Genomic DNA, 8,724 nt, shown 5'->3' on the forward strand with positions numbered 1-8,724 from the left:
CCATGTAATGTGTTGATTGAGGATGAGAGGAATGTGAGAGGGAGTCAATGTCAAAGACAAGGGAGATCCACCTGTCTAATGAGTGCATAGCTGGAGGTATAAGAACATATACACAGGGATGACAGGTCTTGGATGTTCTAAGACAGTCTCAGTGTGAAATATTTTGACTTATTCCCTCCAGAATTACTCTCATTATTTTGAATCGTCATAATTCCTCTAATTATTTCAATCTGTAGTATTTTAGCATACAAATTGCCCCTATACCCAAAAGTGACCCTAAAGTTTTATGTAAGATGTCTTGATTGAGGATTGGGAAATTATGGTTATGATAAACAAACAGGAAAGTGTCTGCTGGGCAAATAGGCTCTTACAGCTGTCCAGGAGCGAGAACTTGGAGGCAGAAAGCAAGGCCAGGAGACAAGTGTTGACCTGTGTGGGGCAGCCCAAGGGTGTGCTGGAGGATGGGGGAGGCTGTGGCAAGGCAGGGTCCCGGCGGTGGGAGGTCAGCTTCTTCCTGGAGAGACTTGGAACAGAGCCTGAAACTAGATGACCTGATGGAGGGGAGGACATTCCCAGATCTGGGAATGGGGTGTGCATCTCTTTTAGGGATCCACCTCGTATTTGCTTCCAAATTTCTGTTTCTTTTTCTGGAATGCAGCAGGGCTGGGAATCTGAAACTCAAAGGGAGAAGCTGAGTGGACAAAAGTCTCCACAGAGGAGCTAATTTGTTCCAAATCTCAGGCCTCCCCACCAAGCACATTGGGCGAGCCTGTTTTCAGGGGAGGGTGGCCTGCACCCTCCAAACTTTGGGTCCAGGAAGATTGGCACAAGGTCAGAGACTCGAACATGCAGGGATCCCGGACCTCTTGATGGAGGCGTGAAGGACCGTTTTCCATCCTCCAGGGTGGAATGAGCCTCTTGAAGTTCCCACCTGGACAGCTCCTGAGGGAGAGACAGAAGGCAGGAGTGAAGCCCCTGGACTTTTTGAAGCTGATCTGAGCCAGGATCAACTGCCCCTCCCTGGCCCCTTCTTCCCTCCGAGTCCAGCTGTGATTCTCCTGGGAACTGAGGCATGGCTCAGCCCCTAATCCTTGGGGTTTACCGAGGCCCCTTCCCTGGGCAGCCAAGCATCTTAACTGAAATTAGCTCCATCAGCCCCAGGGCACGTGGAGGAAGGACAGGTGTGAGATCAGGAGGAAATCTGTTTCCAGAAAAGTGATGCCTAGAGAAGTGGGTGGGAGAACTGGAGAAGGGGGTGAGAGAACTGGAGAAGGCGATGGGGGAACTGGAGAAGGGGTGGTCTCCGGATGCCTCCCAGGTCTTGCATCCCCCTTCTCAAATTTGATTTTCAGTCCCACTCTCTGTGGCCTAACGCATGCTGCTCTCTCATGGGCCGAGCCCTCTTCCGAGGGAGCAATCCAGGTGGCACCTCCCTGTGACCTATTTTCCTCCAGGTCCTTTGTATCCCAGCCACGTGCTGGGTGGAAGGAGGGAGGGTAAAGAGTCTGTAAGTGGGTGGGTGGGGAGCTGGGGAGGGGACTAAGGAATTGGTGGCCAGGCCAGAATTCCAGAGCAATACCCCAGCCTCCCTGCCCTTTCCCACACACCACACGGAGCGAAGCCCTGTTCTGGGTGATTGCAAATGGGATGCTGTGTCCCAGCAGCAGACACCTTCTTCCCCTGCTCTGAGTGAGGAGAGCCTTTCTGAGCCCCCAGGTCTCCAGCTGTCAGCCAGTTTTCTCTCCTAGAGAAATGTGGGCCTCCCAAGAGGGCACAGTGAGGGGTGGGGTCTGTGACATCTGAAGCACGGCCCCCATGGAGGAAGGGACCATGTGGTGCTTCTTACTGGGAGACCCGAGTGAGGCTGAGACTGCTGCTGCATGCGGGTGAGAGTGATCACAGCTGCAGATGCATCAGCGTGGAACCCGGCTGCAGGACTGTGAGCAGCTGCTCTTTGGGAAGTCAGGTATCAAACAACAGAGAAGCCCGGGAGAGAAGCCAGAAAAAGTGGGTTGTGGCCACACCACAGAGGGCTTGCTGCCTGGGTGAGGAGTTCACACCTGCCTCCCACAGTGGGTGTTCGAACCATGGGAGAGCAGGAAGATTCATCTGGCTTCTGGGTATAGGATGGAGTCAAGCAGCAGCAAAGGCTCTGCTTGGACACCATGGCAGTCCTTAGACTTAAGGTCTGCTTTTGCGATGATGGAAAGGAGGACGCAGGATCAATGTGAAGGTTTAGCCTTTGGAGCACATGATGATCACCAGAGAAGACCCATGAACATCAATTCCTCCAGTGGTCCCAAAGTGCAGCAGGCTTGGGAACCCGTAGTCTAAATTCCAGTGGCATCTACCCCTGTACTGCCCAAAGGGTGATCTATGAACAAGCAGGAAGGTGGCATCAGCATCACCTGGGAGCCTGTTGGGAATACAGACTCTCCATCCCCACCCAGACCAGCGCCAGAATCTGCAGTGAGCAAGATCCCCAAGTGATTCTAGGGGACATAAGAGTTTGAAAAGCCCTGGCCTAGAACATTTTAATACCTCTAGTTAAGGGGCCCCTACAAGCTGCCTTCTTCTCTAATAATGACCACCACAAACTGAATGCCTGCCAGTTCCCCAGACCATACTAGATAATTCTTTACGCTTTTATCCAGCAAACCTTTAAGTCTTAATTTGAGACTAACAGGAAAGTTGCAAGAGCAGTACAAAGAATTTCCACGTTTCACCCAGTTTCCCCAAATATTAACATTTTACCAATTAACTTCATCATCTCTCTCATTCTCATTCTTTTTCTCGTATCTATATATATAAGAACCTTTGAAAATTGAAAATATGATGCACTTTTATCTCTAAATACTTCGGTGTATATTTCCTAGGGGAAAACAACAACAACAAGGGCATTCTCTTATATAACCATGATGCAGTTATCAAAATCAGGAAGTTCACCGATGTAATATCACTATCATCTGATCTTCAAACCTTACTCCAATGTTTCCAATTATCCCAACAAGAACATTGTTGGCCCCCAAATTATTTTCTAGTCCAGAACTGAATTCAGCTACATATTTCATTTAGTTGCCATGTCCCTTTCATCTCCTTTAATCTGAGTAATTCCTCTGTCTTTGTTTTCATGACCCGGACAGTTTTGAGGACGCCTGGCCAGTTATTCTGTAGAATGTTCCTCAGTTTGGCTGAATCTGATGTTCAGTTGTGGTGAGATTCAGGCTGTGTGTTTCAGGCAGGAATACCCAGAAGTGATGGTGCGTCCTCGGTACATCATATCAGGAGGCACATGTTGCCAACTTGTTTCATCACTTGGTCAAAGTGCTGTTTGCCAGGTTTTTACTCCATAAATAATTATTTTACCCCCGTCATGAGTAAGTGTCTTGTGAGGAGACACTCTGAAGCCATATAAATATCCTGTTTCTCATAAGACTGTCACCACTAGCCTCAGCACCCATTGATGATCTTTGCCTGAATTGTCACTGTGATATTACCAAATTACCAAATGATGGTGATTTTCTAATCTCCTTCTTTTTCTCCTCCTCCTCCTTCTCCTCCTCCTTCTCCTTCTCCTTCTCCTCTCCTTCTCCTCTGGTTTCCTCTTCTTCTTCTTCTTCTTCTTCTTCTTCTTCTTCTTCTTCTTCTTCTTCTTCTTCTTCTTCTTCTTCCTCTTCCTCTTCCTCTTCCTCTTCCTCTTCCTCTTCCTCTTCTCCTTCTTCTTTCTTCTTTCTTCTTCACAGGGTCTTGCTTTTTTGTCCTAGCTGGTCTCAAACTCCTGGGCTCAAGTGATCCTCCTGACTCAGCCTCCAAAGTAGCTGGGCTTACATGACTAATTCTATCCTTCTGTACCTCTTAGCTGGCTCTCAACTCTACAGAAGAGCTTTCCCTACTCATTTATTGGTTGATTTATACTATGTGGACTTAGAGATTCTTATTTTTCTATGAGTTGTACTCATTTGCAATCATTATTTATTTTGATGCTCAAATTGTTTTAGATTTGGCCATGGGAGCAGCTTCAAACTGGCTCCTGTCTCCTTGGGATGTGTCCCCATCATCATAAGAGCCCTTCCTTATTTTCTGGCACAAGATGTTCCAGGCTCATCTTGTCCCTTCCCTGTACCAGCCCTGGGATCAGCCATTTCTCCAGGAGCCCTGGTTCCTTTGAGTGGGGTCTGATATTCAGAAACAAGGATCTGGGCGTCAGGTGTGTGTGCTTCTTGCTACTGGCATGCCATCACTCCTAGGACCTCTCAGTGGTCAGAGCTGAGAAGAAGACCATAGAGTACACTTCTCTATATTTCTCTCTCTCCCTCTCTCTCTATATTAAAATATGAGCTCATGCTGATACTTCCAATTCCAACCCCACACTCTAGGGCTTAGTCTAACCTTCCCCTTTATTTATTATTTCTCATGTCACACGGCTAATGTGCTGATGTTGTAACAAGGTGTGAGGGTGGCACATCACACACACTCTTGCAAACACCCAATCATCACACTTACAAGCTGCAAAAGGATCGTGACCTTCCCCTTGAGATTTGCGACTTCTTTCTCTAATAATGAGAAACCTGGTTCCAGGTTACTTATTTGCCCAGTTCTAAAATACCCAGAAAGTTGTTTCCGAATTGCTAACCCATGCACCTATGGAAGAGAAGCCTAGGAGCACCCAGTCATTCAGATCTCCCACCCCGTGCCAGGAGTGGGTGGCCCTTGGCAGCAAATGAGAAAGACAAATGAGGAGGCCGAGCGCAGCCGCTGGCGGGAGAGTGGAGGCCTCCCAGGTGTGCAGGGAGTGCCTCGAGGACCAGTGTGAAGGTGTGTCCTTATCTGAGGACACGATGTGCCCATCAAGCGGGCAGTTGGAGTCACAGACTGAAGGCCATGAGTCCTGCCCTTGTGGCCATGCGAGGGAAGGGCCAGCCTCCTCGCTCCAGTGAGGTGACCTGGTCCGCCCACCTGGTCCTCTGCCACTGAGGAGATACTGGGGCAGCTGTCAGAGCTGACGCCACCCCACGTTCCAGGCCCATCAGTCACTGCTCCTGTATTGAGTCCACCATTGCCAAGTAACCTCGGGTAAGGAAGCGTCTTGTCTGGGTAGCAAGAAAAGCTGTTATGCTTTTCACTGTGGGCTAATCAATTGGCTCTCAAGTTTTGACTGCTTGATATTGTGGGTCAGTAACCCCCAAGCCTGGAGAACTGTGTAACTCTGAGCTGGACTGTGATGACTTCTCCAAGGCACATGTGGTGCTCTTCCTGTCTCTAGGAGCTCCTAGCAGAGCCTCTCCCTGCACTAGGAAGGATGTGAAGGGAGCCCTGTCCTCTAGGACAGTCTGGGAGAGGGAGGCAGGCAGGGATTAGAGTGACCCCGTGCTGTGACCTCCTCCCCATTCCTGTGCTGGGTGGGACATTGTGCAGTCAGGGACAGCTCCCTAGAGATCTTTAAGTTGAGTCTTGAAAGACGAATGAGTGGATGTTTCCCAGGAATATTTGGGGTAGAGGGAGGAAAGGGAAGAAAACAGGGAGGCAAGGACCAGCCTGCTGGTGTCGGCTAACGGGGACAGGAGGAGAAGACAGGGGCCAGCATGGATCCTCTCATATGGCCTTTGAGGAAACTCCAGGAGACCAGGGAAGGAGATGCTGCTTTTATTTCAGCTCTAAAATGCACTCAATTGAGAAGTGTGTTTTAAGTTTATTAATATTTTTGGAGGAAACAACCACCACCTCTGCAATGTAAATGTATCTGCCAATGGTATATCTGGATCTAAGAAGCAGTAAAATGGGGAAATGGGGGTAAAATAGAGAAACTACCTGACTTCTCAAGGACCAGCTCAGACCCATGTGGCTGCCTAGTGGGCAGTGCTGCAAAGGATTCTGGGACTGTGTTCAGACACAGCCAGCAAGATGCCGTGATTGATTAGTGATGTCTGGTCTGGAAGCAGGAGTGGAAGCTGAGCCCCTGCTTCCTCTGTGGTGGGCCACGAGGAGCCTTCATTCTCAGGTAATGGGGAGCCAGGGCAGGGTTGGAGGCAGGGAAGTGACTTGATGGCATCTGCATCATGAGATGCATCTGAACCTCAGTTTACAAACTCTTAGATGCTGATGTGAGAGATGTCATTTAAGAAAGTTTTCCATAATTAAAGTGAATGGGCCGGGCATGGTGGCTCAGGCCTGTAATCCCAACACTTTGGGAGGCAGAGGCAGGCAGATAACCTGAGGTCAGGAGTTTGAGACCAGCCTGACCAACATGGTGAAAACTGTCTCTACTAAAAATACAAAAAAAAAAAAAAAATTAGCCGGGCGTGGTGGCGTGTGCCTGTAATCCCAGCTACTTGGGAGGCTGAGGCAGGAGAATTGCTTGAACCTGGGAGGTGGAGGTTGTAGTGAGCCAAGATGGCGCCACTGCACTCCAGCCTGGGCAACAGAGTGAGACTTGCTCTCAAAAAAAAAAAAAAAAAAAAGAAAAAAAGAAAAAAAAAGAAAATTAAGTCCAACTCTGAGTCCCCATTCAGCCAGGCATTTGAGAAATTCATTCTCAGTCACTTTGGTGAGCTCTTTTTACCCTGGATTGGGGGAAAGGTCCCAGAAGCTTATGCAGAAATGAAGCATTGGAGAAAGGGGACCCTGCAGGTCATAGCTGCCCAGTCGCAGTCACACTGTGTCCATGGAAATGCCCAGTGTCCCTGCACATGTGAGCCCTTCCGGCCACAAGGTTGTGCTGCTTTCTGTGCCATGCATGGGCACAAGGAGGCCCCGTCTTAGGTCCTCCCTCTCTAGGGACGCCAGGCACCCACCCCTTGTGATGTCCTGCCACTTGCTTGGAGCGAGGCTGCTGAGAGGTGTGTGGGTGCCAGTTGTCCCCAGGACTGACCAGTGTCCATCCCCTGTCAAGCCAGATCTGCCCTCTGCATATTCCCTTACTCATCCTGAGACCACCCACAACTCCAAGTCCAGAGCACTGGGACATACACTGATCCATGGTTTAGGCAGGTACAGAAGATGGGGAAGAAAAGTGTCTTGGGTCTTACACGCAACATTGGCTCTTGGCCCAGAAAAATGAAAGTCCTGGCTACTTGCCGGAGCTGGGAGAAACAGGAGAAAATCAAAGAGCAAAAGCAGACCTTCATGTTTTCATGTCTCACCCTGCTGTGCAGCCCCTGGAGGGAGGCAGGGCAGAAGGCCTGATGGAGGGAGGTTGCCCCGGGGGTTCTGTGCTGCCCTGGTAAGGGCTGAAGGGCTAAGCCAGCTAGTAAGAAAGGGGAACTGATTCCAAAGGTAACATGAAGGAGGAACCAACAGGACTTGGGGGCATTTGTTATGGAGATGAGAGAGGGACGGGTCTAAGGCAGTATTGGCAATGTCTGGGGACATTTTTAGTTGTCACATCTTCCAGGGGATGGGGGATGGGGGGGACTGTTGGCATCTAGTGAGTAAAGGTCAGAGGCTGCAAAATATCCTACAATGCACCGAACAACCCACACAACAAAGAATTATCCAGCCCCAGATGAAGTAACTCACAGCTTGCTTATGGGTAATCTCTTTTCTTTTCATTTCCTTTTCTCCTTTTTTCTTTTCTTTCTTTTCTTTTTTTTCTTTTCTTCCCTTCCCTTTCCTTTTCTCCCCTTCCCTTTCCTTTTCTCTTCTTTTCATTTCTTTTTCTTTTTCTTTTCTTTTCCTTTCTTTTTCTTTTTCTTTTCTTACAGGATCTTGCTGTGTCGTCCCAGGCTGGAGTGCAGTGGCACGATCACAGCTCATTGTGGCCTGGACCTCCCAGGCTCAAGCAATCCTCTCACTTCGGCCTCCTGGTAGCTGGGACTGTAGATGTGGGCCACCACGCCTAATTTTTGTATTTTTTGTAGAGACGGGGTTTTGCCATGTTGCTCAAACTCCTGGGCTTCAAGCAATCCTCCTGCCCAAAGTGTTGGGATTACAGGTGTGAGCCACTGCACCCGGCCAGGCAATTTCTTTCTAATTCTCACAAAACATCTACAAAGTAGGTTTTATCCCCATTTAGTAGATGGAGGAATTGAGATTGGGAGAGGTTAATTTGCCCAATGTTGTGCAAATGGTAAGTGGCTGAACTGAGATTGGAATTTAAGCCGGCTTGACTTTGGAGCACTCAGTTTAGTTAGCTGGAACAGTTTGGTCAAACAAAGATTTTATTAAAATGAATTTGGGTTGTTTTCATCTATTAGAAACAGAGCAAGGCAAGACAAAGTGGGTGAAAATGAATTTGAAAAGCTAAAGTAACAAACAAGTAGGTCTTGGTTAACTAAGCAGTGTATAAGTCATTAACAAAACTCAAAAACAGTTAACTGTGGTTGGAAATATTCATTCTAAAAATCAATTTATGAAAATAAAAAACTCACCAAAAAAATCATCAAATAAGTAGAGGAGACATAATTGGCTGAAAATAAACTAGGAGAGAAAAAACCCCTAAAACCCCCCTAAAACTCCAAATCCTCTTTTTTGATTGTTCATTTTTATTGCTTTGTTTATTCTTTCGTGGTTCAAATTCCTTTAGTATTTTTTTCTTTTAATTACAAAAGCAATGAGTGAGCCTTGCGGGAAAAGCAGAAATGTTGGTCAGTCTATATCTAGAGCTACATATCATATATATCTATATATATATATCTATATATATATATACACACACACACACTCACTATTTTTTTTTTTTTTTTTTTTGAGACGGAGTCTTGCTCTGTTGCCCAGGCTGGAGTGCAG

At 47.7% G+C, this 8,724-nt stretch overlaps 1 non-coding gene across 1 annotated transcript; it reads right to left on the reverse strand.

Annotated features, from left to right (window-relative positions):
- Positions 1–4,414: 4,414 nt before the first annotated feature.
- LOC129030994 (small nucleolar RNA U13) lies at positions 4,415–4,518 on the reverse strand. Its single transcript, XR_008500883.1, has one exon. It is a non-coding gene; the product is annotated as a small nucleolar RNA U13 (small nucleolar RNA).
- Between the last annotated feature and the right edge of the window lie 4,206 nt (positions 4,519–8,724).

Source organism: Pongo pygmaeus, chromosome 12 (genome assembly GCF_028885625.2).
Source record: "Pongo pygmaeus isolate AG05252 chromosome 12, NHGRI_mPonPyg2-v2.0_pri, whole genome shotgun sequence".
NCBI classification, from domain to species: Eukaryota; Metazoa; Chordata; class Mammalia; order Primates; family Hominidae; genus Pongo; species Pongo pygmaeus.